Source organism: Magnolia sinica, chromosome 19, assembly GCF_029962835.1.
Source record: "Magnolia sinica isolate HGM2019 chromosome 19, MsV1, whole genome shotgun sequence".
NCBI classification, from domain to species: Eukaryota; Viridiplantae; Streptophyta; class Magnoliopsida; order Magnoliales; family Magnoliaceae; genus Magnolia; species Magnolia sinica.
In genome coordinates this window covers 33,159,078-33,178,791 of record NC_080591.1, presented here as the reverse complement: position 1 = coordinate 33,178,791, position 19,714 = coordinate 33,159,078, and the positions used below count along the sequence as shown (strand labels likewise).

Genomic DNA, 19,714 nt, shown 5'->3' with positions numbered 1-19,714 from the left:
TTATGGAAATTAAACTGAACTTACTTGATCTAGTTTTCACGAGATGAAAAGTATATAAATTAGAATGGATTCCATTACCAAACCATGCCCAGGAGACAAAGCAAATAATAGAATTAAACCAATTACCAACCAATCACAATGCATGAAGGTTACGAAGGGTACCGTCATCCGACCATGCCCATGAGACGATGGTGAACAATAGGGCTTCCTGACGTCATAAACATCAAAAGGGAAAAAGGAAATATTCAAAGCCATTGCAGACCTATTGTAATTTCAGTCACAACAGACCATTAAAGACTAAAAAAACATTCCTTTAATAATCAACTAAAATCAAATTCAGTTCATAAATTTAAATTAAAAGCATAAAATGGAGTCTCCAATCTCGCTACAGGCTTCACCTCTTAGCCCTAGCTAAGACATTTTAGCATGACATAATCAAACTAAAATCCCTTAACATAAAAAGTAATAAAAGAAAGGAGGAAAGAAAAAACTCTGCCAGACGTAGCCAGCCCACGTTATCTCTCTCCCTCTGCTCACGTCCAACCCAAGCCGTCAATCCCTGTCCTTCGTAATCCCTCCCTCTCTCTTATCTCTTCTATTTTATACACGTCAGGGGCCACTTGCGTGCGTAGCCTTTACGCACAAAAGAAAAAGGTGTGGAGGCTTTACGCACTGTAACAGAAAGTGCGTAATAGAACTTACGCTGGATATTTGGTGGGGCCCACTTTAGCTGTCATTTGATAGATCTATACCGTTCATCATCTTCTCCTCGGAATTTCTTCTAGAGATGGTTTATTTTGATTCTCCGTTGATGTGGCCCAGGAAAGAATTACTGCTGTAACGACATTTGAATGGTCCCCTTAAGATCACTGTAGCGGACATGTATGCGTGTAAAGCTGAAAACAGTCAGAAAGGTTCTGACCAGAAAGGGCGCCTTTATATGATGGACGGTTCAGATCGGACACCCGATCATCATTAGTGGGCCAGGACGACTTGGAACATCCGGTACTTTTGCGCTGCGAAACAGAGCATCGTAATTGATGCTGTGACGATGGTGGGCCCCTTTATCGGATTCGACAGAGAAATCCACTCCGTTACTTGTAATATTCTCGAAAAACTAGGTGGGAATCACTGTTTTTGGATCGAATTCGGTGTGGTCCATGGATGTTTTCATTCAGCCATTCGTCCTACGTTTGGGCAGTTAAAATTCGAACCACCCTGTCTTCTGCAGTTTTGCCACCTAGGAGTTGGTTTTGGCCATCTTATGGAATGCATGTATGGTCCAGATCCATGTTCTAGGGAGCGAGTGGGGCCCACTGCTAAAAAATGGACGGACAGCGTCCGTCCGCTATTGCTGTGGAAGAAGAAAAAGATGGGTCAGCCCGTCTTTGAGTGGGCTGACCGTCCGGTACACGGTTGGTGCGTGTACACTATGTACACGCACTGTATATGTAGGGTCCACTATGATGTTCGTGAGACATCTGCTCCGTCCATTTGCTGCGCCTCTCTATTTTAAGACATTAAGAACAAAATTGAAGCATTTTCAGATACCAGGCGGGCCCCAAATCACTGATTTATGGGCTGATCTATCCGTTGGGCCACTTCCAGAGGGATCCAATGGCTGAAACTTGACGTGTACGGTTAGTTTTTGGTCATCGAGCCATGTATAAAGTTTTGAGCCGAACAAATGATGGAAACCCAGTGATCTTGCATTCTGGCTAACTTTCAGGCCGCTTGAGCTTCAGTTTCTCGATTTTCGCGGATCCCTGGCATGTAATTCCATTGATCTTGGTCTCATGGAGTCCGTCCCTTGTCTTTAGTGTCATTGGAGCATTAAATCCATACTTTAAGCTTCCTTTTCAGTCCATGCTCATAAATACACTCTGCATTACAAACATGATTAAAGCGGGCCATTAGACGGTATCATGTTCGAAAATCCAAGCAATAACTGGGGTCTAATATGCAATATTTGACCCTCAATAACAAGGTGAACACTCTCGAGTTCAAACTGAGGTTATAAACAAGCATGTAACTTTCCTTAATGGTAAGTTACCCGATTACCGTCAGTATAATCAGGAAATGCCCAGATTCAACAATGTTTTCCAAGAGCTGCCGATTATGCTCCCACATAACATACAGCTAGACCTAAACTTGAGAGCTCAAAACATGCCACCTTAGGTATGTATTATGAGGAATGGTCGAAATGGCCGATTGAACGGTCTAAATGAAATGATATGAATTACAACATACCTATTGCAAGGCCATTCATGACTAACAACGAATCACTTGGGGGGCATGTTCTAGTAGTGCAATTTACCTAAAGCATACAATTGTCACCAATGGTTAATCCCGGACTACCTCTAGTAAGTCGTGAGGAAATAATTAATTTAATAAATGAGGTAATTGACCATCTCCATGGTCGACGTACTGACCAACCCATTTATCGAAAGCCATATCCAGACTTGGTAGAAAGATTTTCCAAACTACCGAGAGGTATGAAAATACCAAAATTTTAATTATTTTCTGAAGAAATAGGCCAGCCCATAGTGGAATGCATTGGTCATTTCATTATACAATGTGTTGAGTTTTCGACAAATGACTATGTAAAACTCAAATGATTCAAAAATTCGTTGACCGATATGACGTTCACATGGTATATTAAATTGTCGGTGAATTCAGTACAATCTTGGCAAGACATGTAGGAATTGTTTCGTACTCAATTCTGTCGAACTGAGCCTAATTTTTTTAGCCGACTTATTATTCCTAAGATAATTGAAAGTACGAGTTATAGATGTCCTAGAGGGGGGGGGGGCGGAGGGGTGAATAGGACAATACAAAATATTTTGATATAATGTGGAATAATAAAACAAATAGTCACGATTACTTAGAGTATTGAAATCTTGATTTCAAATAGTTCGTAGGATAACCTTCGCCTAAAAGATTTAGACAGGACAACCTTATTTAATGATGCCTTTGAAATCAAAATATCAAACTTAGAAAGAGACAATCAATCACAAGAAAAGCATATAAAGAATTAAACAACCATCATAATGCATAAGGAGTTATAGTGGTTCGGTGCTTAAACCACACACCTACTCCACTCCCAAAATTACTACTCTCATAATTTTGGCTTTCACTATTTCAAGGTTTTCACAAAGTTACCTTAACAACCTGATACAGTTCTTATGATTTTCATGGGTTATCACAACAAAACCATCTTTGTGATTTTCATGGGCTCACCACAAAACAACCTGCTAAGATTTCTGAGATATCTAAGAAAAACCCACAATGAAATGAAAGTAAGTACATTACTTATATTCAATTGGCGAGTCGAAGACATAACTATAACTCGCTTGCAGAGATCTTCTTTCTTGGGATATGGATGTAGCCATATATGTGTTCAACCTAAAAAGAATATAAGGCTAATCTATTAAATAACTCGAGAAAGAGAATATAATAAACTAAATCAAATATAAGAATTACCGCACAAATAGCTTAAGGAGTCTTGGACTCTCACTCTTTTCTTGAGAAGATGGATCTCTAATTTTCGTATGTTGAATGAGTGAGAGAAAGCCTCTATTTATAGCTAAAGGATTTGGAAATTCGGCTAGCCTGATTTCAAGTTTGGCTAGCAGAATTCCAATGATTGCATTTCAACAGCTCTTCGAATTTCGCGGGATAAAATCTTTCAAAAATTTAGCTGGACAAGCCAAAATTCGACTGACCAAATCTCCATGAGATCTAAAATCTTATCTTCCTGGAAACTTGACCAAACATACTTTAGACTAGTCGAGCAGACAAGTTGGGCCGGCCGAACCTGCTTCGGAAAAATCTTTCTTGTTGTATACTTTTCAGAATTATGTTGGGTTGGCCGAAGGTAGTTAGGCTAGCCAAACCTGAGGTCGGGCTAGCTTAACTACAGTATATTTTACTAGAATCATATGTTATTGTGATATTGTTAAGACTCAAATGTTGCATAATTTTCTCCAAAACATCTTGGTTTTATGAACATGAATCAGCTTAATGTTCTATTTTACTCATGTATGTGCTGCAAGGTGCTTGGATTAAAAGGGTGCTGGAAAGCATGGATTTGATGCTCAAGAATCACTAAGGCAAGGGATGGATCTTAGTAGACCAAGATTGAAGAATTCACATGCTAAAGATCCAAGAAAACCAAGTGAAGAATGAAGAAAATTGAAGATTTAAAGTGAAGAATCTTGAAATCGTCCTCAAAAGTGTATTGTGAAGCTCCGAGGGTATTTTGGAAAACTGCGCAGTGGGGAATTTATTTAAACAAACTATGCAGCAAGAAGTCTATTTTGGAAAAATATTAAGGTGGTATCTAGGTTTTTCAACTTTGTACGAAAATTGGAGTTCCCTACTTATAAATAGGGTTTCCTAGGGTATTCCTAAGCATCATTCAAGGCATCCCAAAGCAAGAATTAGGGTTTTTAAAGAGTTTTTAATTTTATTAAAGTTCTATAAGTTATTTTTTTAGATATTTTTTATTTGCATTTATTTCTTTCTTCTTTTTTTTTTCTTTCTTATTTTAATTATGTTTTTCTAAGTTCCTTCTAACCCAAGCTAGAAAGGAAGCACATGGTTTAATAATTCTTTAAGATTATGATGATTGATTGTTTTAACGATGAGAAACATGGTGTATGTATGTTATCCATTATTTAGGTTTTATTTTTGTCCTCTTGTGAGATCCATATGTTTCCATTATATGAGATCCACATTGATGGATAGGCTTACCCTAGATCAATCAGATTTCCTAGATAGGAGAGGTTCTCAACCTGCTATATTTCTTTGATTTTCATTATCTCATTAATATTGAATTCTTAAAATCATTGACGCTTGAGAATATATATCAATGGTGCAAATTCATGATTTTCTAATATTTTATATCACTTATTAAAATATTTAAACTATTTTATTTTCCAATTAGGCTGACCATAGCGCTTAGATCCTAGTTGTGTTATCCAAGTCATCGTAATTTTGGAACATTAACCTATGTGTGGAACTTTGAAGCTTGGATGTTATTTTATTGAGTTAAATTACATCTATTCAAAAATCTCAAAATCAAATCATCAGTTTAGTTTTTATTACCTAGTTTGTTTTGCATTTGATTTTTTCCTTCTCACAATTCATCTCCTTGTGGGATCGACCCTGTATTCGCGGGATACTACTTACGAACCTCTGCACTTGGAGGCAAACAATCAGGTTTTTGGTGCCGTTGCCAGGGAGAGACTGATATAGATCAGATCTGTGCAAGATAGTTGAGGTAAGTTTTCTTTTAAGGTAAGTTCTCTTCTAAACCCTCCAAATTTTTTATAGATTTCTTTTTCTTTTTCTTTGAAAGTAAATTCAGTTGGGTCTTTCAAGCACTAACTATGACATAAGGTTGCCTTGCTTGGGATTTTATCACCCAAGTGCTATGGTTGTCCTACAGTTGCTGTTTGATCATAAAGATCATCAGTTGAAGCTATTTTCCAGATTAGCATAATTTAATTTCTATATTCGTTTTACTTTTATTGATTTATTTATTTATTTATTATTATTTTCATGGACTGAACCCTCATGGTCGGCCCTGTAGGCTGGGTTGTTGATTTATTTTTATCCTATGGACTGAACCCTCATGGTCGGCCCTGCCGCCTGGGTTGTTAATTTATTTTACTTTGTGGACTGAACCCTCATGGTCGGCCCTATCGCCTGGGTTATTGATTTATTTTTCTTTATGGATTGAACCCTCACGGTCGGCCCTGTCGCCTGGGTTTTTGATTTATTTTTACTTTATGAACTTAATCCTCATGGTCGGCCCTGCCGCCTGGGTTGTTAATTTATTTTGTTTTGTGGATTGTACCCTTATGGTTGGCCCTGCCACCTGGGTTGTTGGTTAAGTTTTTATTTTTATTTTAAGTGTCATATTTGTTATTTGAATTAGTGGTATTTTTTGTGTGGTGTGGATGGTTTATGTCCTATTGGAGTAGGGATCAAAACAATCGACTCTCCTCCGAAGGCGGACTAGTTCCAAGCCTTGATCATTCACTTAGAAGAGGCACTCAACATCACTTGGATTCCATGGCAGACCCAGTTAATAATCCAAATTCAAATCTACTAGATTCAACTATAAATCAAAACAGAGAAAATCAACCTAATCCTCATCTTGAGGATGAAAATGGAGTCATAGGAATGTGTTAAACCAACCATGGACTTTACGTGAACATTTACACCTTGAGAGATCAACTTACCATCTTATATAGTATTCCCTGCTCATACAGGGAACATTGATTTTAAACCAGGTGTGATTCAATTAATTCCTAAATTTCTTGGCTTAGATTCTGAAAGCCCCTACTTGCACCTCAAGGACTTTGAGGAAGTAATTACAATGTTAAATGATGGCAATAGGGATGTACTTAAGCTTAGGTTATTCTCATTTTCTCTAAAGGATCAGGCCAAAGCATGGCTCAACTCTCTAAGACCTAATACCATCACTTCATGGCAAGCCTTAAGTAGAGAGTTTTTGAAAAAGTTCTTTCCCAAGCACAAAATAAATTAACTAAAACAAGAAATCATGTCATTCTCCCAAAAGGGGAATGAACTATTTTTTCAAGCTTGGGAGTGCTTCGAAGATATTCTGATTACTTGTCCACATCATGGTTATGAACCATAGCATGTGATTGATGCTTTCCAAAAGGGGCTCACCATGGATACCCGTCAGTTCATAGAGATGATGTGTGGTGGAACCTTTCTTGACAAAGATCATAATGAGGCTTGGGATTTTCTAGATATGTTAGTAGAAAATATGCAGACATGTGATGTCTCTGGTAAATCAAACTAAGCTAGACCCATTCCTAGAGAGAAAGCAGGGATGTATATGCTAAGAGAGGAAGACGACCTTAATGCAAAATTCGCTGCATTGGCTAGAAAGGTCTAAGCCTTGGAAATTAGAAAGGTTGATATGGTTAAAGCAAACACTTCCTTAGGTAATTTTTGTAGCATTTATTGTGGTATAGACCATGACACAAAGGATTATCCAATAATCTCAGTTGTACAAAATATCACGTATGAGCATGATTAAGCAAATGCTATAAATAACTACTAAAGGTCAGTTATGCAACCAATGGGAAACATGTATAATCCAAATTGGTGTGACCATCCTAATCTTAGTTGGAGGAATGGACCACAAATTAATGCGCCTAATGTACCTCAAATGCCTCCACAAAACAACTTCTTTGGGGCACCCAATAATGCACCATATGTGCCCCCACCAAAGCGATCATCTGTGGAGGATGCATTGACCACATTCATGAACTCTCAAGCTCAAATGAATCAGTCTCTAATCAAATCAAATCAGGAATTAAAGACACTTATTGCTAGGATTGAGACTCAACTAAATGCTAGGGAAAAAGGCACCCTTCCTTCTCAACCTATGTCAAACCCTAGAAACACACATTCATTGGAAACTCAAATCCAAGTGAGATACATCATGAATAAGATAAAGCCATCATTACCTTGAGAAGTGGAAAAGAAGTCGATAACAAGATAATGCAACCAGTAGAAATACCAAAGAATGAGCTACTGTCTCAAGAAAATAATAAATCGGCTATGGTTCAAGAGCCGCAATAACAAAATGATAAAGAGACTAAGTCATATATGCCTCCAGTTCTGTTCACATCTAGACTTCAGAATCCAACTGTCCCCATGAAATATCAAGATGTGTTAGATATACTCTAAAAGGTTACTGTCAATATTCCTCTGCTTGATGCCATTAGATAAATTCTATCATATGCTAAATACTCAAAGACTTGTGCACTATAAAAAAGAAATTAAATATGCACAAAAAAGCTTCCTTATTGAGAAAGTGAGCGCTATCATTCAACAAAGGGTTGTACCCAAATATGAAGACTTGGGAAGTCTCACTATTCCTAGTATTATTAGAAATTTCCAAATTGAGCATGCTTTGCTAGATTTAGGTGCAAGTGTCAACTTAGTACCTTATTTAGTTTATAAATAAATGAGGTTAGGTGAGCATAAACCAACTACGATTACGATCTAACTCACTGAATGCTCTATTGAGGTAGCAAGAGAAATTTTAGAAGACGTGCTAGTCCAAGTGGAGAAATTCTACTTCCTAGTGGATTTTATTGTACTAGACACTAAACCATGGGTAAATGCTAGTGCTCAAGTTCCCATCATTTTAGGCCACCCATTCCTAGTAACTTCAAATGCAATCATAAATTGTAGGAAAGGAATGATGAACTTGTCTTTTGGTAACATGACTCTAGAGCTAAATATTTTCAATCTATGTAAGCAGCCCATTGATAATAATGAGATCCATGAGCTAAATTTCATGGAGTGCTTGATAGAAGAAGAGGAATTGGAACCTAGTCTGATTGAGGAATTGATTCAAGTCATTAGAGACTTAAAAAATTCTGATTTAGAAAAAGTGCTTACTGAAATTTCTGATGATAATGAGAGCACTACCACCTAGGACATTGGTATTTACCAATGGAGACTGCGCACTCAAATCCTATTTATCGAGGACTCGTGACCTTTGCCATCACCAACCAATGTTCCAAAGCTTGATTTAAAACCACTACCAAATGAGCTTAAGTATGTATACTTAGGTGAAAATAAAACTTATCCTTTGGTGATCTCTTCATTTTTAGAGAAGGATCAAGAGATTAAATTGTTGAAAGTTCTAAGGGACCACAAAGGAGCCTTGGGCTTGATCATTTCTGACATCAAGGGTATAAGCCCTTGCATATGCACCCATCCGATCTACCTCGGTGAGGATGCTAAACCAATTAGACAACATCAAAGGCGTCTCAATCCAAACATGGTAAAAGTTATAAAAAATGATGTGATCAAATTATTGGCTGTAGGAATCATCTACCCAATATTCGATAGTGTTTGGGTGAGTCCAACTCAAGTAGTCCCAAAGAAATTTGAAATAACTATTGTGCAAAATTCTAATAATGAACTCATACCAACACGTGTCACCACTGGTTGGCATGTTTGCATTAACTATAAAAAATTAAACCAGGTCATAAAGAAGGATCATTTCCCTCTACCATTCATTGATCAAGTTTTAGAGAGGGTAGCAGGTCACTCCTTCTATAGTTTTCTTAATGGATATTCTGTATATAACCAAATACAGATAGCCCTGGAAGACCTAGAGAAAACCATGTTCACTTATCCATTTGGCATGTTTGTTTTCAAATAGATGCTATTTGGATTTTGTAACACCCCAACAACTTTCCAACGGGGTATGTTAAGTATTTTTTCAAATATAGTTAGGAAGTTTCTTAAGGTTTTCATGGACGACTTCTTTGTATTTGGGAGTAGTTTTGAGGAATGCCTCAACAATTTATCCCTTGTCCTGTCTAGGTGTGAAGAAAAACACCTTGTCTTAAATTGGAAGAAATGTCATTTCATGGTTCAAAAGGGAATTGTTTTGGGCCATGTTATCTCCAAAAATGGAATCGAGGTAGATCGCTCAAAACTCGACATTATAACTAATCTACCTATCCCCCGAACTGTTAGATATATTAGATCATTTATAGGGCACATGTTGGTTTTTATAGAAAATTCATCAAGGACTTTAGTGCCATTACTAGACCATTGACTTATCTTCTTCAAAAGGATATTCCATTTAAGTGGACAGATGACTGCACAAGTGCCTTTAATAAAATTAAATCATCCCTTACCACTGCACCTATCATGCGTCCACCAGATTGGACACTTCCTTTTGAACTAAAGTGCGATGCAAGTGATTATACCTAGCAGTTGTTTTGGGCCAAATGAAAGATAAACAGCCCTACGTTATTCACTATGCGAGTAGAATTCTAAACTCGGCCCAAGTGAACTACTCAACAACTAAAAAAGAGTTACTTATAGTAGTTTTTGCTTTGGATAAGTTTAGGTCCTACTTGCTGGGATCTAAAGTGATCATTTTCATAGACCACTTGGCTTTGAAATATTTGCTATCTAAGAAGGATGTAAAGTCGAGACTTTTGAGATGGATCCTCCTACTCTAAGAATTTGACTTAGAGATAAAAGAGAAGAAATGAGTAAAAAATATAGTGGCCGATCACCTTTCTAGATTACTGTTAGATGATTCCACTGAGGAGATGCATATCCAGGATACTTTCCCTGATGAATAATTATTTGCAATCTCCAAATTGCCTTGGTATGCAGATATAGTGAATTATCTTGTAACGGGAAAAATGTCATATCATTGGAAGTAACAAGATAGGAAGCGTTTTAAAACCAAGGTTAGGAACTTCTTCTGGGATGACCCATATTTATATAAATATGGGACTGATCAGATTTTTAGACGTTGTGTCCCAGAGGATGAAGTTCAGAGTGTTATTTCCTTTCATCACATGGAAGCATGTGGTGGCCATTTTTCTACTAAGAAAACCACTACAAAAATCCTATAGTGTGGCTTTTACTGGCCCACCATGTTTAAAGACACCCATGCTTTCTGTGTTCCTTGTGATAGATGTCAAAGGTTGGGAAGAGTATCCCCGCGCAACGTGATGCCTTTATCCCCAATTCTACCATTGGAGATTTTTGATTGTTAGGGTGTTGATTTTATGGGCTCATTTCCATCTTCTTTTGGATTTTTTATATATTGGTTAGTGTGGACTATGTTTCAAAATGGATTGAGGTAGTTCCAAGTAAGACCAATGACAACAAAGTGGTCATATGATTCCTCGAGAAAAATATTTTTTCTAGATTTGGAACTCCAAAAGGCCATTATTAGTGATGGTGGGTCTCACTTTTGCAGTAGGACATTTGAGGCTTTGATGAAGAAATATGACATCAAGCATAAAGTGAGCACCCCATACCACCTATAAATGAGTGGGCAAGCTGAGATTTTTAATCGGGAAATCAAACACATTTTAGAGAAAACTATAAGGCCAGATAGGAAGGATTGGTCCCTCAAACTATCCAACGCTTTATGGGCTTATATGACTGCTTATAAGACCCCGATTGGAATGTCTCCATACAGATTGGTATATAGGAAAGCTTGCCACTTAACTGTGGAATTGGAACATAGAGCCTATTGGGCGATAAAGAAATGAAACTTTGATATGGACCAAGCAAGTGGACAAAGGAAATTAGAGTTGAATGAATTAGAGGAGCTAAGGAGAGATTCATATGAAAATTCTAAAATCTACAAAGAGATGACCAAAACATTTCATGATAAAAATATCCTGAGGAAGAATTTTGAACCTCAGCAAAAGGTCCTATTATACAATTTTCGTCTCTAGTTCTTTCCGGGAAAGTTAAGATCAAGATGTAGAGGCCCTTTCATTGTGAAGAATGTTTATACTCATGGGACTGTTGAAATTGAGAATCCATGTAATGACAATGTGTATAAGGTTAATTGTCAGAGATTGAAGCTTTATGTGGAAAACTTTCATTTGGGAGAGGAGTCCTTCCCTCTTCATGAGCAAGAATGATACTCCTAGTCTGACGAAGCATTTCTGTAGGATTTGTATCATATTCAATTCTTTTTAGTGTCACATTGTAGGTGAGTTTTTCATGGTAGGTACTATCTACCCTTTCTTTTATTTTTATTGTTCTCTATATTACATTATCATTACATTGGGAATAATGTAGATTTTAAGTTGGGGGTGTGGATAGTCATCCATGTGAAGGTTTTTTTTTTTGGGTTTTAGTTTATTTTATTAATATTTTTATTATTTTTAGGTTTTAGTTAGGTTTAAGTTTATTTTTTTAGGTTTATGGGGAAATTTTTTTTCAACATTTTCAAAATAATATTTTTATATACAAGAATGTGAACATGATATTTTACGAATTCCAAAGGCAAAGTTAATACCTCGTCTAGGTTGATAGTAGTCAGAAATCTGACAACTAAAAATTATAGACTCGAGTTCAATTATCTAATCACTAGTTTAAAGTGAGTTGTAATTTGATGTACTGAATTCACAATACACCTTATCTAACTAAGTGAGAAATATGATATGTGAAGTAGAATAACAAATTTTGATTCAAACAAGGTTAAATGAACTAGTACAATTGATATATGCTTAAAAGAGAGAATATTGAAGGAAAAAAATGATGCAAAAAGAAAATTTTATTATAAAGCATGAATGCAATTACCATAGTAATCGTGTCAGTAATCCGGAGTAAGGATACCTAAGTATCCATTACTGTTACCATTACAAGTACGATACCTTATGTTATGAAGCAAACCCGATGGGAATCTTCATCTAAGGGTGGTTTATAATGATGAGGATATGATGATAAAAGAAGAAATGTCATGAAGAAAATGAGATAACTAAAGATTTCATATTCTTAGGATGATTGAAAGGAGTTAGGATAGGGAACATGCATATTTCTCAAAGTTAGACTAGTATCACAGAACACTTAAGGATATTAGATCATAACTATTCTAAATTTTGATTAGGTCTCTGAACTCAAGGATGTAATAGATTAGGAAATTGAGATTCTAACTAACTTCAGACTTAGGGTAAGTATTATTTTGTTTTGGAATTCATATGATGAATGGAGGCATAATTGTATAAATTTCTAAGTGTTAAACTCTTTTTCATGTTTTCAATGTTTGTGGGTAACATTTTTGGAAACCCTCACGAGACTATAACTCGTCCACTAAGGGAAACCTAGGGGTTTAAAGGCTTATTGCATATGCTAAATGCAATCGAGATTACCTACGAAAGTGGTGTAGTTAGAATTTTGTTTTCATTTTAATTTTGTTTCTAGAATTAATTTTTATTTTTCTTTGCTTATTTTGCTTGGGACTAGCAAAATGTTGGTTAGGGGGTGTGTTAAGACTCAAATATTGCATAATTTTCTCCATTTATATCTTGGTTTTATGTACATGAATTAGCTTAATGTTCTATTTTACTCATGTATGTGTTGCAAGGTGAATTTAAGAGCTTGGATTGAAAAAGGGTGCTAAAAAGCATGAATTTGATGCTCAAGAATCATCAAGGTAATGGATGGATCTTAGGAGACCAAGATTGAAGAATTCACATGCCAAAGATCCAAGAAAATCAAGTGAAGAATGAAAAAAGTCGAAGATTTGAAGTGAAGAATCCTGAAATCGTCCTGAAAAGTGTATTCTGAAGCTTTAAGGTCTATTTTGGAAAACTGCACAGCAGGAAATCTATTTTAAACAAACTCTGCAGCAAGAAGTCTATTTTGAGAAAATACGTATATTTGAGGTGGTTTCTAGGATTTTTCAACTTTGTACGAAAATTGGAGTTCCCTACTTATAAATAGGGCTTCCTAGGGCATTCCTAAGCATCATTCAAGGCATCCCAAAGTAAGAATTAGGGTTTTTAAAGAGTTTTTAATTTTATTAAAGTTCTATAAGTTATTTTTTTAGATCTTTTCTATTTGCATTTATTTCTTTTTTCTTATTTTTTTCTTATTTTAATTATGTTTTTTTAAGTTCCTTCTAGCCCAAGCTAGAAGGAAAGCACATGGGTTTAACAATTTTTTAAGATTATGATGATTGATTGTTTTAACGACGAGAAAAATGGTGTATGCATGTTATCCATTATTTAGGTTTTGTTTTTTATTCTCTTGTGAGATCCATATGTTTTCATCATATGAGAACCACATTGATGGATAGACTAACCTTAGATCAATCAGATTTCCTAGATAGGAGAGGTTCTTAACCGGCTATATTTCTTTGATTTTCATTATCTCATTAATATTGAATTCTTAAAATCACTGACGCTTAAGAATATATATTAATGGTGCAAATACATGATTTTTTAATATTTTATATCACTTATTAAAATATTTAAACTATTTTATTTTCAGATTAGGCTGACCATAGTGCTCAGATCCTAGTTTTGTTATCCAAGTCATCATGATTTTGGAACATTAACCTATGTGTGGAACTTTGAAGCTTAGGTGTTATTTTATTGAGTTGAATTAAATCCATTAAAAAAATCCCAAAATCAAATCATCAGTTTAATTTTTATTACTTAGTTTATTTTGCATTTGATTTTTTCCTTCTCACAATTCATCTCCTTGTGGGATCGACCATGTATTCATGGGATACTACTTACAAATCTCTGCACTTAGAGGTAAGCAATCAGATATCATATGAAATACACCTAATCTAGGGTCAATCTAAGGTTATTCCACCTGATAGTTAACACATACAAAGCATTCTGATCTTCGAACTATGTAAAGCTTTTAATGCTTAAGATGTTGATTGAGTCTTTATGAGTTTTTCATAAGTGCTTGTGCTCCTTTCAGGATTACGAAATTTAACAATCTTAATTGTGCTTAAATATAAGCACTTACAGCCACCCCTTTATCAATTTCGTGACAAAATATAATCATACACAGCTCATCATAAAATCATACAACTCATCATAAAATATTACAACATCTAACAGACTGATCATACTAATATGAGCTCTGGTTCAAAAGAACATCTGTACACCACTAGTGATGCCATATCTTGATGATCTTGATGCTCCCCCTTAGAACAAGCAATCGTAACTCCCCCTGAGAATTTAGTCACATGAAATATATATCTATACAATCCAATATTTTATCACATGTAAAAAAAATATATAATTCCATAGAATTCGTGCATGTAAGTGTTCAAGTATTGTGCTAAGATATTCATTCAAGTGTTGTAGAGTTGTGCTCATATATCTAGAACCATTTTCTCCCCCTTTTTGTCAGAAGTTGATAAAGGAAGAAAGAATTAAATGATGTATGCAACATGAATTTAAAGGATAAGAGCATATTAAATAAGGATATGAAGTCATTAAGTTACATAAAGATTAATATCCAAATGTGCTAAGGGAAAGCCATCCAAGAGTGCATGTAATTCAAAGAGAGAATAAAGGTTATTGCATACCAAAATAGATGAAATATCTAAGCAATATTAAGTAAACATGATAAAACTTAAATTATTACAAATTATTCAGATGAAGCAGGCATCTCAGGACCAATGGTATTTAGGCTCTTGCTTAGCCAAAGTCCAACTTTCATCAGCTAGTGCATCATTTACATTGGCCCGTTCTATTTGGAAAGTAAGGCAAATATGATTACAAATATTTTCCAATTGTCTTCTGGTTTGAACACCAGAAAGAGAGTTACCAAGTATTTGATTCATCAGATGATCTTTTACCAACCTTGACTTAGTAGAATATGATTTGAATGATGGTTCACTTTGATTCATCATAATAATATCATCATCATCATCATCTTAGCATCTTGGTAGTGACTGGGATTGATCGGTTGATCATCAATTACAACATTTATTGATTCTTGCATCACCCTAGTTCTTTTATTTAGGACACGATATGCTCGTTTGTTTATATCTTATCCTAAAAATAGTCTCTCACTTTTAGCTTCAAACTTTCCTACATTTTTCCAGTCTCATAACATGAAACACTTGCTTCCGAAAGTGCGAAAATATTTAACAGAAGGTTTTTTATCAAACCAAAGTTCATAAGCTGTTTTATTTTTACCTGCTCTTACATAAACATGATTAATAGTGTAGCAAGCAATATTAACAACTTCAACCCATAATTTTTTTAGCTAATTTTAAACTATTTAGCATAACATTAGCCATTTCTTGAAAAACTTAGTTTTTCCTCTCAGCAACTCCATTTTACTGAGGAGTTTTATGAGCAAAAAACTCATGTAATATTACATGGTCATTATAGTACTTCTCAAAATTACTATTTTCAAATTCAGTACCATGGTCACTTCTTATTCTAATCACAGACAATTCTTTTTCTATCTGGATGTATTTAATTAACTTTTTAACTTTGTCAAAATCATCCAACTTTTCTCTCAAGAAGGCTACCCATGAATATCTAGTGTAGTCATCTACTACAACTAGAAAGTATTTCTTTTCGCCTCTATTCTCCATTCGAGTTGGTCCAACTAAGTCCATATAAAGTAGTTCAAGAGGTCTTGTAGTGGCTAAGGAGTTCACCTTTTTGTGACTACTCCTAATTTGTTTGCCTATTTGACAGGCACTACATACTTTATTTTCTATCATTTTCAATTTGGGTAGACCACGTAGATGATCTCTCTTACTCAATTTATATAAGTCAATATAGTTTACATGTTCAAGACGTTGATGTCAAAGTTCAGTTTCATCTATTTGGACCTTGTAACAAGAATGATTTGTAAAGTAAGAGTCATCAATGATATATCAAATTTCAGAGGTCCTGCGACCATTTAATATTATATGACTTTGATTGTTGATTATCTCACATCCGTGATCTGAAAATTGTACATGATAACTATTATCATAAATTTAAGATATGTTTAGCAAATTATATTTTAATCCTTCAACATATAGCCCATTTTTAAAGATAGGTAGATTTGAAAGTTTTACATTACCTCTTCCAATGATTTCGCTGTTGCTACCATCTCCAAAAGTGACTAAGCTGCCATCGATTTGATTGATATCTAATAGAATTGCCTTAGTACCTGTCATGCGTCTAGAACATCCACTATCCAGGTACAATCTTGAATGGCTACTTGTTTTGAAAGCTGTGTGAATAACAAGACAGTTATCTTATGGACCCATTTCATTATGGTTTTGGGTTTAGGAGGTTCTCTTACTATTCGATGTGTTTGGGAGAAAGAGGTTTTCTTGTTTCTACTTATTCTGTTATTTCCAGAGTTGGATTTCAAGAGCTATTTAAGCAAGTCCACTATCTTATCTATTAGAGGAGAATTATTATTTCTCCTCTAAAATTTATGGCAGTTGGCATTAGTTTTTGGATTAGAAGTTTTTTAAAAGGATTTTTCATTCTTTTTTACTTCCTTTATAGTTTCTTCTTTAGACTTTGAAGATTCTCCTTCTACAAATATGGGAGCAGAATTTTTAGATTTTTTTTGTGCAACTTTTAATATATCCCAAGCTAGATTTGTCACTACTTCGACGAGATGCAGTTAATAATTTTTCAAGTTTTTGGTCTCCTTGGGTGCATATCCAAGTATTTTTTGATGCGTTAAGGAAAACAATTTCTAATTTTAAATTCTCATTTTCAATTTTAAGATTTTGAATTTCATAAATTTTCAAACTTAAATCCAGTTTGGTTTTCTCAAAATAATCAGAAAATGAGATTTTTCCAAAACTGATTTTTCAAGTTCTAATTAAAGTTTAGTAAAGTTTTCTTTTTGAATTTTTAGTTTAGCCACAATCTTACAACTTTCTTTATATAGGGCATCATAAGCAATTTGAAGATCATCTTCATTTTCAGAATCACTTCTAGGAGTTTTATAGTCAAAAGTTTCACATTCATCTAAGAAAGTGATTCTACCTATGTTCATGAAAGCCTTTTTATCTTTCTCAGTTTCTTGGTCTGATTCGTCAGTTTTGGAATTAGATTAAGATTTTGATGATTCATCCCAAGTGACAATCATGCCTCTTCTTCTACATTTATCCTTTTTAGGACATTTTGAAGCTAAATGCCCATATTCAGAACAATTGAAGCATTGGGTGTCTTTAGATTATGATTTCCAAAAATTTGGATTTTCTTTTCTTTTGTTAAATGGTTTTTGAAAATGTGATCTATTATTATTTTTGAAAATTCTATAAAAAATTTTAGTCAACATTACCATATCATCCTCATTCTTATCATTTTCAGAATTTACATCTTTGGATTTAGATTTAGATTTATAATAGAATATTGCAAACAGCATGGTTCGCGTTCTCATTCAACTATGATCTATATGGCTTTAAGAAACATGATCCAGGATAATATAAATTCTAGAATACTTAAGTTCCCAAAAATGGAGAATGAAGCTTATGCTAGTTGACACTGACATATTTTTACCGACCTTGGGAATTAATATGGTCACTACGAATCTAAGAAATATGAACACCCTAAAATAGAAAATAGATCTTACATTGGCAAAAGAACATGTTTATCGGTCAAGTTATGCTGGCAAGAAAGGTAAGCCCAGAAGAAACATGAGGGGGCAATGTTTTTCAGGTAATAAATTGATAGTTAAAGAGAAAGGTCTATATGAAAGATGCCATTAGGATATTCAACGGTAATGAATGATGAAATAATATCATCTTCCAAAGGGACATCATAATAGATACGGTAAGTATAATAGTATTTAGAAGTACCAACCTGTATCTAAAGGACACTAATATAGGTATGAAACAATGTAGCTTTTCTAAAGGATATGATGGAAAATGGCTAAGAATGGTCAAATTGATTGCGAATACGACCAACCGATGGACAAGGGTTGTTCATCCTAAATTTCCACAATACTCACTATAAATGACAAGAACGTAAAAATGTCGTTGACAATGACAGAGGGCGGTAAGAAAGGGAATGGAAATGCAAAATCCAACAGATGATCAATCAAACTGGCTTGTTGTTCATGGTCAATAAAATCCTACTCGAAATTGGACATGGGTAAATAATTCGAATAAGAAACAGAATGCCATGATGGTTACCCCATTTGCGAACCTACAACCATCCAAAACGAACAAGAGTTCACCATCAAAATAAATCAAGAAGACCTGTTATAAAAAAAGGATCAAATGACGGTGACTCCCTTTAATAAGATTTACCAATTGAAGAAATATTGGCAAATGTAAAGATTTTAGAAGAAGCCACCAATTTTTAGCAAGCCAAAATCTTTAAAATGGCATAGAATTTGGCGAACGAGAGATGACGACTATCACATTTGGAACATTATCACCATTAAAAGTAAGTTGCATTATGATGTTCACGCTTCCTATTAATTTTTTGGCTAAACTAGATTAACTAAGTAGTATCGAATGTGATGTTAAAGAGACAGGGGCAACGTTGGTTAAACATGAGATAACCAACTAGCAATTGACGAATTACAAGGGTATGCCTATTGTTAACATCAAGCTAGGTACATATGCAAAAAAGGATCTTTGACCAACCTTCATTCGCAATATCGCAACACCTTAAACTTATGGTTATATTAACACATATAGATGGTTGTCCTATTCCCTATATCTGGGTAGATAATAGAGCAACAGTTAACATCTTATCAATAAGCATATTAAAAAAACTAGGAAAAACTTATTCTGACCTGATTGCTACAGAGGTAACTCTTACTGATTTCACTGACGGCATAACCAATACCAAAAGAATCTTACCGATAGAGTTAACAGTCGGAAGCAAGAAAGCATTAATGACTTTTTTGTGGTGCCATCATCATCAAACTATAATACTCTCCTCGAACAAGATTGCATCCATGTGAACTTCTATGAATTCCTTATATTTTGGAAAGGAAATGTCGAAGTGGTCTTAGTTGATAGTAAACCATTTCATGCAAAATCTAATGCTTTAGAGGCTTATCTATATGAGGATGATGTTGGGCTTGTAATTTTCATAGGAAGAGACCAAATAGGTTGTACAACTGGAGCTTTAGTATCCCAAATTTTGATTAAGGTAAAAGACACAAGTTTGATTATTAATAAAGAAATAGATACGCCAAGAGCATTAGTTGTGTATCAGCTTGTAAGTGCTATATTGAATAAAACACACCTTTGTTTGTCAAATTTCATTTAGACAAAACAACTTATAATATGGTTTGACTAATGTGGATCAAGATGGAAAGTTCATGGAAAGTTCAAGTCACAAGCCATGAAGTCGAAAAGTTCAAGCTTAAACCTTACTGAAGTACAGGTCATGAAGTTGGAAAGTTCAAGCTTAAA

General features: G+C 34.8%; 1 non-coding gene across 1 annotated transcript; it reads right to left on the bottom strand.

Moving 5' to 3' along the window:
• Positions 1-6,556: 6,556 nt before the first annotated feature.
• LOC131235796 (small nucleolar RNA R71) lies at positions 6,557-6,663 on the bottom strand. Its single transcript, XR_009166317.1, has one exon. It is a non-coding gene; the product is annotated as a small nucleolar RNA R71 (small nucleolar RNA).
• Between the last annotated feature and the right edge of the window lie 13,051 nt (positions 6,664-19,714).